The sequence below is a fragment of the Nelumbo lutea genome, chromosome 1 (genome assembly GCF_056320005.1).
Source record: "Nelumbo lutea isolate HS-2025 chromosome 1, American lotus-T2T, whole genome shotgun sequence".
Classification (NCBI taxonomy): domain Eukaryota; kingdom Viridiplantae; phylum Streptophyta; class Magnoliopsida; order Proteales; family Nelumbonaceae; genus Nelumbo; species Nelumbo lutea.
The window spans coordinates 239185-256920 of record NC_142684.1 but is presented as its reverse complement, the minus strand read 5'-3'; the positions used below and the strand labels follow the sequence as shown (position 1 = coordinate 256920).

The following is a 17736-nucleotide window of genomic DNA, read 5'->3' as shown; positions in this document are numbered from 1 at the left end:
CAGTATCATAAACATGTTGACCAATAGGATGGTATTTATCAAAATTAAGGGGTGATTGGTCAAAGCTTTTCTGGTACATGTCTTTCCAGCATCATAAATCTTCCCTAATTTAAACATTAGAATTCCTTACTAATGCATTTATTTTTGAAATACTTAACAAAAATAAGAAAAAGCAAATGAGTACCAATACTATTTGAAAACTTGCAATATGCATATTTTGCATACCACAAATAAATTCACATATTACATGTATCAATGCTTTGAACCAAGATTTCACACACACACACATATATATATATAGAAAACCTATCAATTTATCAAATAAATTGATACTTTAAAACTTGCTTTGGACCACGATTGAGATAGATAGGAAATGGCTAGTCAGAAGAGTACTAGCAATAGTTGGGGATTTGCCAAATTGTTCCTCTAAATTAAAAATATCCGATTTGAAGAATTTACAGTGCATTGGACCACGTGCTTTCAGACTAGGTGCATTCAAATTTCAACAAATTGCCCACCTGAGCCCGCCCAAATTGCATTTGCACCCCTAGATATATAATATATTAATATATAATTATACAATTCCAAATGGATGACAACTGCTCTAATTATCCTTTATAGGCATGGAATGCGCCGTTCCAATGTTTTTAATTTTATAATATTACTAATAGGGAATGGCCAAGTCATAAGCTATGCATTAGTATAAGACTTATTGGAATAATAAAGTATATTTATTTACTTTAATGCATTAACTGAAAAGCACAAAATGATTCATAAGAGATCTCTATTAGGAAAAGTGTTTTCTAATATATATGCAAATAATAAGGAGATTCCCATGCACTCTTACTTTTAGTTTGTCTTACTGCCGTACAAAAAAGACTAAATTTTCTGACTAGCACCATTTCATAATTTCCACAAGAAAAATAAGCATAATTATCTGCATTCTGCAATTCTGAATAATTCTGTTCGTATTATTACATCCTGTCCACTAAGCTGGCCACTGTTTATTCAAAATTTGCCATAATATCAAACAGTAACAAGTTTTATTTTATCATACAAAGGTCCAAATATATAAACGTGTCTTGAACACTAACAAATAACCATGCCCACCAAGTACAATCAGAATTTTTTAATAGTAATAAAAACTGAAAATAAAAACAAATCTCAAACAAGAAGATCAACCCACCGATTTTCTTTCAGGTTCCAAGACACTGTTTAATCTTTCAAGCACACTATCATCAGCCAAAGATATCTTATCCACAAGAAGTAGATCCCCATCCTTCATTGTTCGTACAGCAAGAGGTCCATCCTGCCACATAAATATGGTCTGCCACTTCTGGGATAGCTCAACTAGGTCTAGTTTAACTTGCTCAAGGCTATCAAGATCCTGCTCAGTGACGTCAGAGTGTGAAACCACACCTTGTCTATAACTATCTATAATTCTTGTCAGCCAATCAAGAGTTGAAGAAGCTTGGACAATGTCTGTAGATATCATCTGCATTGAGAGAAATGCATAAGCATACATAAAGCATCAAGCAAGTAAAAGAACCTCATTCAAGGAAATATTGACATGGACAGGATAATACATGCATTGTCGCCAGGAGAGTGGAGAAAAGCCTTTGACAGTATCAGTTTTTCAACCAAATATTTGAACTCTCCTGTTAATCTTGACCTACCTCGTACAGGATAAAACCCCTGAACTTTTTATGATGGTTAACTTGTAGATTATCATATTCTAACAGCAATAAGCAATCAGAAGTTTCAAAACAGAAACCACTAAAATGCAATCCCTCATTAAAGAAAATCTGTAAAAGAAAGAAACAAACCCCAAGAAAATCAGATGTCTCCGCGTACTGATGGCAATTCAAAATATGCAATTTTAACTTTAAAATAATGCTAAGTAACTGGCAAGCAGTTGTCTTCCCACCACCAGTCTCACCAACAAGAAGGACAGGCTCATGCAACTTGAAGCAACACTCAACAAGAAAATATAACCTCCACATGAAGTAGGTTCAGCTTACAAGTTCACAAAATCATACTTTCCAAGACTCTGACACTTCTGATCATTCACTGAAGTTTAAAACAGAAAGACTATCAGCTGGTTCCTGAATTATAAAAGGTTAAACAGTTAGCGAAGTTTATACACAAATATAAAATTCCCATCAGCTTCATAAAAGGAAAAAAAATGACCAAAAAAGGAATTCAAGTAGCACATTGACTTCCAGATAATTAACAAAGATTCATATTTTCTATGATGATTCACACTACTTGTTCATGAAATGTATCCAATTACCACCTAGGAATCATTTCTATCTCAATTATTCCTGACTCCTAAAGAGAGAGGACAAATGAAACCACAGAAGAAAAAACCTCTGAACTGATGATATCCCTATAACCAATCATCTAAACTCCAACAGAAGCAGTCAACATTCAACTGAACAAACATGTCCGAAGCTACATGAACAAACTGTACTTCCTTGGATTAAGATAACAAGATCAGAACTGCCAAGTTACAGGATTATGAACGACATACTTTCCTACTCCATGCTCAAATAAACAATCAAAAAACAAAAATCCATCTAAAAACACAAAAATAAAGTATAACTGCACAACAGGCAATTCCACTTTCTGTTGTCAAGACAATAATGAGCACAAGAGAGGGAGGGAGGGAACAAACCTGCCGGTACAAGTTGTCTGTGGCAGGTTTTACCCCAAGATGTCTCTCCAAGATCTCCTGGACAACTTTATTCTCATTTTCATCTCGCAACCCTTCAGACAAAAGAAAATAACCATCTTTGGCCAGATCTTAATATGAGTTACCAAAGGTATGAAAACAATCAGCCCATTGAAACAGATCCCTTGGAGTTATGAAACCATGCTTTCCAGCAAAAACTTTGCTACTCTGGCGATGCAACTGCAAGTTCTTCATAATTTCAACCATTTTTTCGCATAACCTTCGGGAATTTTGCACCTCCTCTCTAGTATTGTGCTCAATTCATCTTCAGGAATCTCATCAACATGTATTTCAACAAAATGGTTGCGAAATGCTCAAGAAAGCATCTTACGCCCACCATAAAATGTTGGTGGGTTTTGGGTGGCAAAAAGCATAAAATCTGGATGAGCAATCACTGTTTCCTGCAGTTCAGGAACAAAAAGCTCTCTGTTGTCATCTAATAACCGGTTTAATGCTTCCAGAACATCCAAAGGTGCAAGGTTAAGCTCATCTAGAACAATCCAGTATCCATTTCGAACAGCCTCAACCAATACACCTTTCTTGAAACACAAGCTTCCCATGAGCATCAGTAATAATTAGAGCCCAAGTATTCTTGCAGATCAGTATGCTCATGGTTATTTATATGAACAAATTCATGACCAGTTATTGCAGCAAGATACTGAACAAGGCTTGTCTTTCCACTAGAAGTTGGACCCTGTAAAAGAACGGGATTTTTTTAATGAAAATAGCACGTGCAAAGTTCCTTAAATGCTCTTTGACACTTTTTGTCAGGACATAATTCTCCAAGAAAGCATCATCACTCAATTTCCCCTTATCCAAGAAGTAAACAATCAAAGGGAACATTTGGAGGCATATTTCCACCTTACAAATATGATGGTATCATACTGTTCATAAACTTGAAACAAGGACTATCCAGTGCACAGTATAGAGACCTTAAACTGAACTGGGGCTTCTGATTAGCCTCTCTTCAGGTTCCTTCTTGGCTTCTTTGTAAAAACACACAATTTTATTTACCAATTCTCTATTGGGACTGCTGTAATCCATAAATTGTTTCACAAATGGAGTCAAATATTCTTCATCTAACACATCATTAACAAAATACTATGTAAACCTGCTTCTCAACGAATATGGCAAGTTCCTCTTTCCAGCTTCAGTAGCAGGATTCATAAAAGCAAATATACGAAAATCAGGATGTCAACGAATATAATCAACATCTCCCCTTTCAGCTAAACAAATTAAACTATCGTCTCCTTCCAAAACCCCTGTAATTCTCTGTAGCATCTCAGGAGGAGCCAAATTTATTTCGTCAAGTAATACCCAATTACCATTTTTAATTGCTGTCACAAATGCTCTTTCCACAAACAAAAAGACCATAGCTGAAGAGCCAATCTCTCTACGTGCTGTCTCAAGTTTCATGGAAAAACGCTCCCAAGCTTGGATGAGTTCTTCACTCAGGTCGCTTTCACTTTGTACCAGATAGAGATCTACCAACCTCACAAACTTGCTTCCTGGAAAAACCAAGGCCTTTCTGACATCCATTTAAAACCATTTTCCAGTTCCTATCAGACACATGTTTTCTCAGACAAACAAGAAAATCCCCATTGTCCTGCATACAAGCATAGAAGAGTACTGTCATATTTTGCCTCTTTATCAACAAGAAAAGAAGCTATAAAGAAAAAAAAATGCAATCAAGGTTATTATCATCCAATCATAGTGGAGGAATGGCGAAACAGGATTCATGTTGACCAATCCCATATAGTTGGCGTAAGGCTTGGATCATGATGATCATCATCCAATCATAGTGGAGGAAAGTTGCAATTATCAAACAAATTATCCAAAAAAAAAGTTGCAATTATCAAATACCAAGTCCATGATGGAAAAAATCGGGACACATATGATATCACCAGTCACAACAAGATAATGTTTATAGCTAACCAACTGATAAAAGATTGTAATAACAACAATAAGAAGACAAAACTACAATTTCAGGATAGATGATCCCTAGTACAGTTGGCTCCTACCTTCCACATTATAGCAAATTGAAGTACAGGGACAAGCAGAAATTCAGAAAAGGAGATTGAGTTTGGGGATGGGAATAGATAAGCAAATTATAAACAGGTATTCATATAAATCTTGGATCTGTAGGCTTAAAGCCACCCAATAAGTCTGAAATGTCACTTTGTTGGCTTAAGTTCTGCAAGATAAGCAAATTAGCATTCAATTTCTAGTCCACATGATAAGAGTCCCGTACACAAAAGAACCATCATAATGACAAACTGCCTAGACTGAATACCAAGACTGTAAGTGATTAACCAAGCCTCACTGCAAGATTCTGTACAAGAGTTGTTTTTCCAGTAACAGTTTCACCAACCAAAAGAACTGGCTCATTGCACTTAACAGAACATGCTATCCTCTCAAGAACATGTAGTGAACTACAGATATCCACAAAAGGTTTCTTTTAGTGATGTAACTGCAGAAAACACATCAAGGAAAGTCAACCAATGTCAGAAAGTAAGCAACAAATAATATAAAACAGAGTAAGTGCTTACATGTAATGCAGCCTTCAGTGCATTTGTGGGTAACCCTTCCAACTCATAAATCTGATTGCAAATCCTGCAGGAAAAAAAAAATTCAGATTTTTGTACTTGATGCTCATAGCACAAACGTATCAGACACAATGATTAGAAAAGACAGACACCTGAACTATGGGCTTATTAAGAGGATATAATGTTTCTGCTTCTTACATCGGTACTCCCCACATCTTTGCTATTTGTCTCATTATTAACAGTCGACTTTCAGAAGAAATTGAAGAAGATGCAAAAATAAATACAAACCCACAGTTTATTAAGTAACCAGTAGAAACAAGTAGATAGTCATCCATCACATTATCACAAGAAGGAATAAAAAGTGGAAATCAAATACAACCTCTTGACAAATGCTTTTACTTTCATAAGCTGATAAGCTAAGCCCCATAAAGTTAAAACCTTGACCTGTGATTCTTTTGCACCATTTCAGCAGATCCCTGTAAATATATAACAAAACATGAAAAATAATGACATCTGTTGGGGTCTTATTATGCACAGAGTTGCTAGAGAGGCACTATCTACCCTAAAGAGAACCTGCTTAAAACCAACACATCCTCCAGGCTGGTAAGATGGAGAAGAATTGACCTTTCCAAATGTCTCTGACACAACAGAAATCAATTTTGTAAGGATTATATTAGTCTTGAAAGCACCGGCATATAAGAACAGCAGAGAATACCTATAAGTTTCTCAGCAATAGTCTCCAAATTTGGATACCATGCATTCACTATATCAAACAGATCTTCACGGTTTGACAGTCCAATCATCACTCTTATCAAAAGGACACCAAAGGAGATATTGCCTGTTACTAAAAAGTACTGTTTGGTCAATAAACAAAATACTAATGTACTAAGTGTTAACTAGCAACCATTGCTTTAATCTATCATCATAAGTTGAGCAAACTACAAACATTCAGACCCAAATAAAAGAATTGTAACAAACATGGACTTAAAATATTTGACTCTCATTTCTAAGGATAGTGGCTCTGTGTTATCATAGAAGTTAAAACAACAGACTTAATAGTTCCAGATAGTCTTGCATTTTTCAAAAATGTATATACTACCAAATATTTTAAAAAGTAGGTTTATTGTCAAATTACAGGCTAAAAGTATAGCTGTCAATTGTAATCAGGTGTTATCAGGTCAGACCCAATAGTCCCAATTAATAATTACATAGGTTCTGGGTTTGTTACCACAGACACATATGGAGCCTGGTTTCAAACTGGTTCTGCACATTTACAATACTAAGTCAGGTCAAGCCTGACCAAAACCAAACCCAACCCCATTGACAGAGCACAAAGTCATATCCATTTGTCCAGGCAAAGGACACTAATAAGACTGCTAGTGGAGAATTTTCTAATTCCACAGCACTTATGTTGCTTTCACAAAATAGAAAACTGGAATAAAGCTACTCAGAGTAATGAAACTGATTAAGTGTTTTGTGTTTACTGTAAGAAACCAAAATAGGTTATAGTTGTTAAAATCCTGTCTCTAACAAATGTTTTGTTACCAGGGATTTGTCCTTTTTGAGTCTCGCCTTTCTATGCTACTTCCATCTTTCTTCAGGAGGAGATTTTACACTAAGAGAGCGGAGTGCTTATTTATACCTATTCTAGTACCTATGTCCAACAACTCACTTTCTACTAGTTTGCTTCCTACTTACGGCTCTGACTCTAGCTCTAATATGCAGCGAAAAGATTTGCAGGTGCACGGTTGTCACCAGAAAGTAGTCCCCAAAATTGATCTATGACAACCATCAAATACCTTGATCCAAAGTGACTCAGGTGCTTCCCTTGCTGCTCCAACACCTCCTTCTAATCATGTTATTCCTTTTGATATCTACTTACCTGTGTTTGGTCCGACAGAAAATAGGAGAGAAATAAAAAGTTTAAATTTCCTTAAGAAATTTCCCGTGGAACATTATTGTGAAGTATAAAGCTAATGAATCCATAGAGAGATACAAAGCAAGGTTGATTGCGAAGGGGTATAAATAGACCTATGAGATTTACTATCAAGACATGCTCACACTAGTGACATAAATAAACTCAATCCATACTCTGCTTCCTCTAGCTTCTTCTTATTATTTTTCCTCTAGCAACTACATGTCAAAAATGCATTATTGAATGGAGCTATCCCAAAAGTCCCAAAACAGGCCTATGTATAGTTACCTCCAGGAGTTGAACTAGTTGAACAAGGATTACAAGAAAAAAGTGTGCATGCTAAAGAAGTCAATATATGGGCTGAAGCAATTGTTGGTAAAGAAGGGTGATGACTCCTAAACAATCATGATTAGAACAATGACGGCATTTTGGTTACATGGAAACATCCTACTAAGATAGACAACTTAAAAGAAGCCCTGGCTTCTAAATTTGAAATTAAGGATCTAGGCATAGTTGTCAAGAGTCAAGACATCACATTGCCTATCCTGAACACCTTGATTTTCTTTCTTGAGTATATAAATTTTTACCAAAAACAATAAGGACAAAATACAACGCTGGATGAAGAAATACCATTGAGGCAAGAAGAACCCAAAGAGAACCCAACTTAAGCACCCTCACCACTCACTACCCTGCCACCTACCAAAAAGTAAGATGTAGAAGTATAAGCATCACCCAACAAAACCCCCTCCCACCTTTATCCTTGTGTCCAACTGATCAGTCACACGACTCACACCACCTTGCACATTCAAACACCTCTTAACACCACTGACCACCCCCCAATAAGACTTCACAACCCTCCATTAATAACCAAATCCCTTTTTAAACCTCTCCAAATCCAAACCTGTATTACTTTTTTTCTTCTTTCTCCCTTTCTCTTATAGCTCCAAGAAAGTTGTCCTTGAAGAGTCTTCACCTCCTACAAAGTACAAACACAGTCTCCTACTCATGTCTACTGCTTTCACAGTTACCCTATTGAACAACGAGTGCGGTTTTGAAAGGTCCTTACCTTGAAGTACAGGTCTGAAGGGAGAAGAAAAAGGGATACCAACCTTGCTGCAGCACAATCGCTCTCATCGTTCGTGTTCTTGAAGGGGCTGTCAATGCTTCAGGTCTAATCAACTGGCCCGAATAGACCCAACCATTTATAAAGGATCTGGTTCCATGATTATGTTTGTTAGAGTGCCGAATAAGGGTAGTTTAGTCAACTTGTCCTTGTTAAGTTGTATGCTTATGTGGCAGTTTTATTAGAGACACTCTGCCCCACACTTAAGTAAGGGCAGTTTAGTCTTTGTACAAGTAATTAGAAACTAATTACTATTAAGGGGTCGACTGATAGGGTTAACCCATCAGATTCGACAGTCCCTTCATTTTCCTTCTTCTTCTTCTTCTTCTTCTTCTTCTTCTTCCTCTTGCTGGTTCGGGTTACTGTAGCAGCAGTCGAAACATGGTATCAGAGCAAGGTTCCTGACCTACTTCAGTTCATGAACATCTCAGCAGTGTTCGTGACCTCTCTTTCTTTGTTTCTGGGTTGTCAATGGAGAAAACTGGTTCGTCCTAGGTCTGAAACATCTCAGCTCGTCTCTCTCTGCTGCGCATAACCTTCTTCATTAAGAAAATGACTTCAGCAGTGAATGGTTGGTTGAAATTCTCAAAAGAAGGTCGGTTACTTCTTCTCCTTGTGCTGCTGGTATTTCTGGGTAGAAAACCTTCAAGAACCTGCGAGTACTGATCAGAACCTAGAGAACTAGGTTTATTGTTGCCCTAGTTCTTGGAGAAAATCCCAAGAACAGACTGTGTTTACAGTAGCTGAATGGTGTAAGGGCTGCTGTAAGTGGCCGAATTGTGCAAAGTGTAATGCAGTGACCTAGCTGAGTTCTTTGTGGTTATGTAGTGCCCTCTTAAAGGTGTTAAACAGGTCTGTACCGGGTGTAACAGATATGACTATGTGGTGGTGCTTGTGATGCACAATCTTTGTTGAGTGGTTGTAAGAGGGTTTGCATGTGATTAGTAAGTGTTGAATTGATGTTTATGTGGTTCGTGGTGTTGTGAAATCAGTAGTGGTGTGAACAAGAACAAGGCTTGTGTACCTATTATTGTGCTTAGGGACTTCTATAGGTTCTGGAGCATCAAACTCCTAATAACAACACTCAGTTGGTAGCTGGGAATTTAGGTTAGAAGCAACAGTGAAAGAGTATCATGGCAGCAATGGGAGATGGGTATAATGATCAGAAACCAAGTGTGGTAGTTCCCTCTGACTATCTAAGTGTACAGATGACCTCAATTAAACTGAATGGTGAGAACTATGTTCCATGGGCCAAATCAGTGGAAGTTTTCCTCAAGGCAAAGAGGAAAGTGAAGCATGTAAAAGAAGATAAACCACCGGCTGACTCTCCAGGGTTTGATGATTGGGAACAAAAGGATGCTCAAATCATGATCTGGCTATGGAATAGTATGGAACCAAAAATTAGTGCCAACTTCATGTTCCTAGATACAGCTAAGGATATATGGGAACATGCTAAGAAGCTATAATCTGGACAAGATAATACTACAAGGGTATATCAACTTTATCAGGAATACTTTAATTTGCAACAAGGAAACAAAACCTTAGAAGAGTACTATGCCTGCATGAAGAAATCGCAAAAATGAACTCAATGTCTACCATCCCCTCACTCCAGATGTTAAAGTTCAGCAACAACAAAGGGAACAACAAGATGTTACAAGATTTTTAGTGGGGTTGAAATCGGAGTATGAACCAGTTAGAGCCCAAATATTAGGGAGCTTGATGAGAAATAGTCAGTCACTTATCTGAAGGAATTAAAAGCAAATGGAAGTCCATTGAGCAAGGAATGTGTCCTATATACTTACATTGTTATCGGAAACCAGAAACAATAGTATGGTGCAATAGTCAGAAAGCCCTCCCCAAAAGTAGCAACGCCTCGAGCAATCCAAAACTACACATATAAACAGAGCAAATTAGTAAGCCATACACCCAAAAGAGGACACAGAATGAAGTGGAGAGTTGAGAAGCTTACACCGAAGATTGGACCAGCTTCCTTATAGTAAAGCTGTGAGATCTTGCACAGCTTGCCTGCAAATCGAGCATTCTTCGTGCCTGCCCAGAGGAACCAAGGATATTACTCCAGAACCAGCAAACTAATATTTCAAAAGTGTTAAAATATAGGAATGCTGACATTCTACAACAATCACATACCTGTGCCGCTTCCGAATCCGTATCACTTCCGAGTCTCCTTTTCGCGCCCACGCCATTCGCCAGTCAAGAATATCTAATCAGAAATAGGTGGAGAAGAAAAGGTTTAAGAGTGTATATAGAAGAAATGGGTTGGAGTGGCTCATTCTGGACTCGAGCGTATGCAAGGCCGTGGCTGGTAGCTACAACAATTCGAATGCTTGAATCAGCTCAGCGGACGAAATTTCCTGAAAGCGGCAAAGCCTGAATATGCCAGCCAAGAGGAGTATTAAAAAATTAAGAAATATTGCATGCACAACTACCGGAACAGAGCAATTAGTAACCCTCACACCCACAAGAAACATCCAGTCACTTTTCCTACGGAATTAAAGAATAAAAGAAGTCAGTTAAGCAAGGAATGTTTCGTATACTTACATTGATATCGAAAACCAGAATCAATGGTAAGGCGCAGAAGTCGGCAAGCCCATCCCCAAAATTTGCAATGCCCCGAGCAATCTAAAATTGTGCATACAACCCAAGCAAATTAGGAACCAAAACAACCACAAGAGAACACCGAATGAACTGGAGATTTGAGAAATTTACATCGAAGAGTTGAGCGGTTTCTTATAGTATTGCCGCGAGAGGTGGCGAATCTTGCCCGCAAGTCGAGCATTCTTCGTGCCTGCAACCATAAGAACCAAGGATATTATTGTCACCTCCACAAACGGCAAACATTTTCTTCTATAAATTTTAAAATTTAGGGATGCACACATTCGACAACAACCACATACCTATGCCGCTTCCGAATTCGTATCACAATCGAGTTTCCTTTCCGCGCACACGCCATTCACCTGTCGAGAAATTCTAATCAGAAACAGGTGGAGATATAAAAAGTCTAAGAGAAAATAAAGAAAAAATGGGTTAAAGTTGCTCATTTTGGACTCCAGCGTAAGAGAGGCTTTGGTTGATCACTGCTACAATTCGAACGCTTGAATCAGCTCCGCCGATAAAATCTCCTAAAAGTGGCAATGCATAAAGGTGTCAGTCATGAGGATTATTAATAAATTAAGAAAAGTTACAAGCAAAAACAACGGCAATTGAGCAATTAGTAACCCACACACCCACAACAACATCCAGTCATTTATCCTACGGAATTAAAAGGAAACGGAACTGAATAAAGCACGGGATGTTTCCTATACTTTCATTGATATTGAAAACCAGGGACAATGGTAAAGCGTAGGAGCCGGCAAGCCGATCGCCAAAAGTAGCAAAGCCTCGATCAATCTAAAACTACGCATATAAACAAAGAAAAAGAGTAACCCACACACACAAACGAGAACACCAGATGAAGTTGAGAATTGAGAAGCTTACACCAAAGAGTTGATCGGCTTCGTTATAGTATTGACGCGAGAGGTTGCGCATCTTGCCCGCAAGTCGAGCATTCTTCGTGCCTACACCCATAAGAACCAAGGATATTATGGTCACCTCCACAACTGGCAAGCCATATATTCCAAAAATGTTCAAATTTAGGGATGCGGACATTCTACAACAAACGCATACCCGTGCTGTTTTCGAATCTGTTTCACTTCCGAGCCATCTTTCCGCGCTCACGCCATTCACCTGCCAAAAATATCTAGTTATAAATAGGTGGAGAAGAAAAAGTTTACGAGTGTATAGAAAAGAAATGGGTTAAAGTGGCTCATTCTGGACTCCAGCGTATGCGAGGCTGTGGTGGTTCATTGCTACAATTCGAACGCTTGAATCGGCTCCGCAGATGCAATCTCCTGGAAGTGGCAATGCATGAACATGTCGGTGATGAGGATTATTAACAAATTCAGAAAAGTTACAAGCACAACAATGGTAATAGAGCAATTAGTAACCCACACACCCACAAAAAACATCCATCAAGTTATCCTACGGAGTTTAAAGAAAACGGAACTGAATTAAGCAGGGGATGTTTCCTATACTTACATTGATATCGAAAACCGGGAACAATGATAAGACACAGGAGTTAGTAAGCCGATCGCCAAAAAGTAGCAACGCCTCAAGAAATCAAAAACTACGGATATAACCAATCAAATTTAGTAACCCATACATCCAAACAAGAACACCAAATGAAGCTGAGAATTAAGAAGCTTACACCGAGGAGTTGATTGGCTTCCTTATAGTTTTTCCGCGAGAGGTTGTGTATCTTGCCCGTGAGTTGGGCATTCTTCGTGCTTGCACCCATAAGACGCAAGGATATTATAGCCACTGCCACGACCGACAAACCTTGTCTTCCAAAAATGATATAATTTAGGTATACAGACATTGTACGAAAAACACATACCTGTGCAGCTTCCGCATCCGTATCACTTCCGAGTCTCCTTTGCACTCATGCCCTTCACCTGTCATGAATATCTAATCAGAAACAGGTGGACAAGGAATAGTTTAGAAGTGAATATAGAAAAAATGGTTAGAGTGTTTTATTTTGGACTCCAGCGTATGCAAGGCCTCGGCGGACTACTGCTCCAATTCGTACGCTTAAATCAGCTCCAAAGACGCAATCTCATGGGAGTGGCAATGCCTGTAGAAGCCAAGGGGAGTATTAGAAAATTGAAAAAATTACAAGCACAAAAACGGCAATAAAGCAACATAAGCCCTTATAAAAAGTTTAAACAGATACAAGCGATGTTGTCTTACATTATCGCAGCCATTCTGATACGGCAGTTGACAACGCGAACCCATTAGAACATTCCTGCAAGGACAAGGCAGAAATTGCATTAGCAGAATCTATTAATTCGTGCGAATCCAAAATCAACTTCGCAGGACAACATCATATGCTTCAATAACAAAGGTACGAACAACGAGTGTGGTATTGAAAGGTCCTTACCTCGAAGTACAGGTCCGAAGGGAGAAGAAAAAGGGATACCAACCTTGCTGCAGCATAATCGCTCTCATCGTTCGTGTTCTTGAAGGGGTTGTCAACACTTCGGGTCCACCCGACTAGCCCGAGTAGACCCAACCATTTATAAAGGATCCGGTTCCATGATTATGTTGAAATAAATAAATGGGTCGGTTCCGGATCTCGCCCCTCCTGAATCGATTCATGCCCAAAACCGATTATTTTGTTAGCCTTATATGTTATTTCCTTCCTTTTCCTTATAATTTTTCTCTTATCATAGGTTTAAAGTGTCAAATCTGATAGATAGATAAATACAAGTGTTTAACGTTTTAACATATAAGTAACTTAGTATTTTTCTATCAATTTTATTAACGATATTTAAATAAGAAAAGTGGTCTTTTTTAGCTTAAATGGTTCGGTTTTAAACCTATGTTATTGTTTCAACCTAAATTTTAAGTTAAAATGGACGGTTTTGGGTCTAAGATTTTGTCCCAATTAATGATCTGTTCGGGAGTGCTTCTACCTAGACCGGACCTGGATCCCACCCGTTGACAACCCTCTTGAATGGTGGCCAATTTTCGATCGAGCCCCCACTCAAAGCTTGATGAGAAATAGTCAGTCACTTATCTGAAGGAATTAAAAGAAAATGGAAGTCCATTGAGCAAGTGATGTGTCTTATATACTTACATTGTTATCGGAAACCGAAAACAATAGTATGGCGCAATAGTCGGAAATCCCTCCCAAAAAGTAACGCCTCGAGCAATCCAAAACTACACATATAACCAGAGCAAATTAGTAAGTCATACACCCAAAAGAGCTTGCACAGCTTGCCTTCAAATCGAGCATTCTCCATTCCTGCCCAGAGGAACCAAGGATATTACTCCACAACCGGCAAAGTTATATTCCAAAAGTGTTAAAACATAGGAATACGGACATTCTACAACAATCACATACCTGTCCCGCTTTCGAATCCATATCACTTTTGAGTCTCCTTTCCATGCCCACGCCATTCACCTGTCAAAAATATCTAATCAGAAATAGGTGGAGAAGAAAAGGTTTAAGAGTGTATATAGATGAAAACGGTTAATGTGGCTCATTCTGGCCTCCAGCGCATGCGAGGCCGTGGCTGGTTGCTGCAACAATTCGAATGCTTGAATCAGCTCTGTAGACGCAATTTCCTGAAAGCGGCAATGCCTAAATAAGACAGCCAAGAGGAGTATTAAAAAATTAAGAAATTTTATATGCACAACTACCAGAACAAAGCAATTAGTAACCCTCACACCCACAAGAAACATCCAGTCACTTATCCTACGGAGTTAAAGGATAAAAGAAGTCAATTAAGCACGGCATGTTTCCTATACTTTCATTGATATCAAAAACCGGGAACAAAGGTAAGGCACAGGAGCCGGCAAGCCGATCGCCAAAAGTAGCAAAGCCTAGAGCAAACTAAAACAACGCATATAACCAAAGCAAAATAGTAACCCACACACCCAAACGAGAACACCGGATGAAGTTGAGAATTGAGAAGCTTACACCGAAGAGTTGATCGGCTTTGTTATAGTATTGCCGTGAGAGGTTGCGCATCTTGCCCGCAAGTCGAGCATTCTTCGTGCCTGCACCCATAAGAACCAAGGATATAATTGTCACCTCCGCAACAGGCAAACATTTTATTCTGAAAATTTTAAAATTTAGGGATGCACACATTCGACTACAATCACATACCTGTGCCGCTTCCGAATCAGTATCACTTTCGAGTCTCCTTTCCGCACACACGCCATTCACCTGTCAAGAAATTCTAATCAGAAACAGGTGGACAAATAAAATGTCTAAGAGAGAATAAAGAAGAAATGGGTTAAAGTAGATCATTATTGAATCCAGTGCAAGAGAGGCATTGGCTGATCACTGCTACAATTCGAACGCTTGAATCATCTCCGCCGATGCAATCTCCTGAAAGTGGCAATGCGTGAAGGTGTCAGTCATGAGGATTATTAATAAATTAAGAAAAGTTACAAGCAAAACAACAGCAACTGAGCAGTTAGTAACCCACACACCCACAACAACATCCAGTCATTTATCCTACGGAATTAAAAGGAAACGGAACTGAAGAAAGCACGGGATGTTTCCTATACTTTCATTGATATCGAAAACCGGGAACAAAGGTAAGGCGCAGGATCCGGCAAGCCGGTCGCCAAAAGTAGCAAAGCCTCGAGCAATCTAAAACTACGCATATAACCAAAGCAAAATAGTAACACACACAGACAAACGAGAACACCGGACGAAGTTAAGAATTGAGAAACTTACATCGAAGTGTTGATCGGCTTCGTTAGAGTATTGCTACCAGAGGTTGCGCATCTTGCCCGCAAGTCGAGCATTCTTCGTGCCTGCACCCAAAAGAACCAAGGATATTATGGTCACCTCCACAACTGGCAAGTCATATATACCAAAAATGTTCAAATTTAGGGATGCGGACATTTTACAATGGACGCATACCCGTGCCACTTCCAAATCCGTTTCACTTCCGAGCCTTCTTTCTGCGCCCACGCCATTCACCTGCCAAAAATATCTAATTAGAAATAGGTGGAGAAGAAAATATTTTCGAGTGTATACAGAAAAAATGGGTTAGAGTGGCTCATTCTAGACTCCGGCGTATGCGATGCCGTGGCTGTTCATTGTTACAATTTGAACGATACAAGCACAAAAACGACAATAAAGCAACATAAGCCCTTATAAAAGTTTAAACAGATACAAGCGATGTTGACTTACACTATCGCAGCCATTCTGATACGGCAGTTGACAATGCGAACCCATTAGAACGTTCCTACAATGACACGGCAGAAATTGCATTAGCAGAATCTATTAATTCGTGCGAATCCAAAATCAACGTCGTAGGACAACATCATATGCTTCAATAACAAAGGTACGAACAACGAGTGCGGTATTGAAAGGTCCTTACCTCGAAGTACAGGTCCGAAGGGAGAAGAAAAAGGGATACCAACCCTGCTGCAGCACAATCGCTCTCATCGTTCGTGTTCTTGAAGGGGCTGTCAACGCTTCGGGTCCACCCGACTGGCCCGAGTAGACCCAACCATTTATAAAGGATCCGGTTCCATGATTATGTTGAAATAAATGATTGGGTCGGTTTCGGTTCTCGCCCCTCCCGAATCGATTCATTCCCAAAACCGATTATTTTGTTAGCCTCATATGTTATTTCCTTCCTTTTCTTATAATTTTTCTCTTATCATAAGTTTAAGGTGTCGAATCTGATAGATAGATAAATAAAGGTGTTTAACGTTTTAACATATAAGTAACTTACTATTTTTCTATCAATTTTATTAACGATATATGATTAAAGTTTAAATTTTAGTTCCCGATTTAAATAAGAAAAGTGGTCTTTTTAGCTTAAATAGTTTTGTTTCAAACCTATGTTATTGTTTCAACGTGTATTTTAGGTTAAAATGGACGGTTTTGGGTCTAAGATTTTGTCCCAATTAATGATCTGTTCGGGAGTGCTTCTACCTAGAACGTACTCGGATCCCACCCGTTGACAGCCCTATCTTGAATGGCAGCCAATTTCCGGTCGAGCCACCACTCAAAGCTTGATGACAAATAGTCAGTCACTTATCTGAAGGAATTAAAAGAAAATGGAAGTCCATTGAGCAAGGGATGTGTCTTGTATACTTACATTGTTATCGGAAACCGGAAACAATAGTATGGAGCGATAGTCGGAAAGCCCTCCCCAAAAGTAGCAACGCCTCGAGCAATCCAAACCAACAAATATAACCGGAGCAAATTAGTAAGCCATACACCCAAAAGAGGACACAGAATGAAGCGGAGAGTTGAGAAGCTTACACCGAAGATTGCACCAGCTTCCTTATAGTAAAGCCGTGAGAGCTTCCACAGCTTGCCTGCAAATCGAGCATTCTCCGTTCCTGCCCAGAGGAACCAAAGATATTACTCCACAACCGGCAAAGTTATATTCCAAAAGTGTTAAAATATAGGAATGCAGACATTCTACAACAATCACATGCCTGTGCCGCTTCCGAATCCGTATCACTTCCGAATCTCCTTTCCGTACCCACGCCATTCACCTGTCAAGAATATCTAATCAGAAACAGGCGGAGAAATAAAAAGTCTAAGAGTGAATAAAGAGGTTAAAGTTGCTCATTCTGGACTCCAGCGTAAGAGAGGCTTTGGCTGATCACTGCTGCAATTCGAACGTTTGAATCATCTCCGCCGATGCAATCTCCTGAAAGTGGCAATGCGTGAATGTGTCAGTCATGAGGATTATTAATAAATTAATTAAAGTTACAAGCAAAACAACAGCAATTGAGCAGTTAGTAACCCACACACCCACGACAACATCAAGTCATTTATCCCACGGAATTAAAAGGAAACGGAACTGAAGAAAGC

At 38.9% G+C, this 17736-nt stretch overlaps 3 long non-coding RNA genes across 13 annotated transcripts; all 3 read right to left on the bottom strand.

Annotated features, from left to right (window-relative positions):
• Window positions 1-911: 911 nt before the first annotated feature.
• LOC148873131 (uncharacterized) lies at window positions 912-12834 on the bottom strand. 10 transcript variants are annotated; one of them, XR_016097694.1, is made up of 19 exons: window positions 12772-12834; window positions 12583-12695; window positions 12414-12501; window positions 12003-12226; window positions 11814-11893; window positions 11234-11458; window positions 11046-11124; window positions 10878-10958; window positions 10467-10706; window positions 10288-10367; window positions 10121-10206; window positions 5996-6124; window positions 5842-5918; window positions 5660-5756; window positions 5284-5347; window positions 4756-5204; window positions 2678-4340; window positions 1587-2105; window positions 912-1495 (listed from the first exon to the last, which is right to left on the bottom strand). It is a non-coding gene; the product is annotated as an uncharacterized LOC148873131 (long non-coding RNA). The 10 variants fall into 10 exon arrangements; XR_016097736.1 differs by having other exon boundaries at window positions 1587-1805; window positions 1906-2105; window positions 12583-12819; XR_016097682.1 differs by having other exon boundaries at window positions 12583-12819.
• Window positions 12835-12873: 39 nt separating this feature from the next.
• On the bottom strand, window positions 12874-14939 carry LOC148873130 (uncharacterized). 2 transcript variants are annotated; one of them, XR_016105962.1, is made up of 5 exons: window positions 14860-14939; window positions 14281-14520; window positions 13315-14181; window positions 13125-13179; window positions 12874-13008 (listed from the first exon to the last, which is right to left on the bottom strand). It is a non-coding gene; the product is annotated as an uncharacterized LOC148873130 (long non-coding RNA). The 2 variants fall into 2 exon arrangements; XR_016105961.1 differs by having other exon boundaries at window positions 13315-14096.
• Window positions 14940-15054: 115 nt separating this feature from the next.
• Window positions 15055-16195, bottom strand: LOC148873129 (uncharacterized). Its single transcript, XR_016102284.1, has 4 exons — window positions 16090-16195; window positions 15817-15876; window positions 15628-15707; window positions 15055-15273 (listed from the first exon to the last, which is right to left on the bottom strand). It is a non-coding gene; the product is annotated as an uncharacterized LOC148873129 (long non-coding RNA).
• Between the last annotated feature and the right edge of the window lie 1541 nt (window positions 16196-17736).